This window comes from Leptonychotes weddellii, chromosome 11 (assembly GCF_054177405.1).
Source record: "Leptonychotes weddellii isolate Sample4059 chromosome 11, ASM5417740v2, whole genome shotgun sequence".
Taxonomy (NCBI): Eukaryota; Metazoa; Chordata; class Mammalia; order Carnivora; family Phocidae; genus Leptonychotes; species Leptonychotes weddellii.
Window position 1 is genome coordinate 12,083,937 of NC_138379.1, and position 1,546 is coordinate 12,085,482.

Consider the following 1,546-nt stretch of genomic DNA (forward strand, 5'->3'; position numbering starts at 1 on the left):
GAGCTGCAAGAAATTTTAAATATCCAAAGAATACAATGTTGGCACATAGCAGGGGGAGGAAAGAAGGGAACCGACATGAGATTAAAAAGTTAGGATGAGGGCGCCTGGGTGGCTCAGTTGATTAAGCGACTGCCTTCGGCTCAGGTCATGATCCTGGAGTCCCTGGATCGAGTCCCACGTCGGGCTCCCTGCTCAGCGGGGAGTCTGCCTCTCTCTCTGACCCTCCCCCCTCTCATGCTCTCTGTCTCATTCTCTCTCTCAAATAAATAAAATCTTTAAAAAAAAAAAAAAGTTAGGATGAGACCAGACTACAGGCCTAATACACCATACTAAAGTACACTAATACAATTAGATTTTACCTCCTGTGCATCGGAATCACCTGGGAAGTGTAATGAAACTGCGAATGGTACCCATGAGTTATTTTCATCACATGGGGTACTGCCCCTCTCCCATGCCATGTGGATGCTCTACCCCAGTCTGATGGGCACGCAATTCATGAATAGCCACAGGAACTGGTATTCCTGTCAGTAGGGATTTGTCCAGGGGGTGGACTGTGATATCAGCAGAGCCAATGCATGTCTTTCCCTGAGATTAATATATGAACAACAGAAGAAAGAACTTCCCTTTTGGATGGCATTGAGAAGCTGGAATTCTACAAGCCTGGAAATGCTAGCAGCCATTTTTGCAGGCACACAGAAGAAGATAGTCCGTAGTAGGAGAGAATGAACTTCAAATATATTTTTGAAAAGCAGAGTCCATAGAGAGAAAGAGAACATTTGATACTGATGAGTGCTGTCCAACAGAAATATAATGTGAACCACAAGTGCAAGCTGCACATGCAATTTTAAATTTCTAGTGTCTAAGTTAAGAAAAGAGGAAACAGATGAATTTTCATGCTATGTTTTATTTAATCCGATATTTTGGATTGTTTGTTTTTGTTTTTGTTTTGTTTTGTTTTTTGTCTTTTTTTTTAAAGATTTTATTTATTTATTTGAGAGAGAGAGAATGAGAGAGAGCACATGAGAGGGGGTAAGGTCAGAGGGAGAAGCAGACTCCCTGCCAAGCAGGGAGCCCGATGCGGGACACGATCCAGGGACTCCAGGATCATGACCTGAGCCGAAGGCAGTCGCTTAACCAACTGAGCCACCCAGGCGCCCTGTTTGTTTTTGTTTTTGTTTTGTTTTGTTTTTTACAGCATAGGAAATATAGTCAATAATATTGTAACGATGTTGTGTGGTGACAGATGGCAATGCCATGGTGGCAAGCACTGAGCAATGCGCACGATCGTCGAATCACTGTACTGTACAAGTTTTCTCTTTGTTATGCTGTCTTTGAAAGTCAGCATCTGGGCACCTGGGTGGCTCAGTTGGTTAAGCGACTGCCTTCGGCTCAGGTCATGATCCTGGAGTCCCTGGATCGAGTCCCGCATCGGGCTTCCTGCTCGGCAGGGAGTCTGCTTCGTCCTCTGACCCTCCCCCCTCTCATGTGCTCTCTCTCATTCTCTCTCTCTCAAATAAATAAATAAAATCTTTAAAAAAAAAAAAAA

The 1,546-nt window shown here is 43.9% G+C and overlaps 1 pseudogene; it reads right to left on the reverse strand.

The window, feature by feature from the left end:
* Positions 1–426: 426 nt before the first annotated feature.
* LOC145716248 (small ribosomal subunit protein eS6 pseudogene) overlaps positions 427–1,546 on the reverse strand; it is a 2,248-nt pseudogene continuing 1,128 nt past the window's right edge.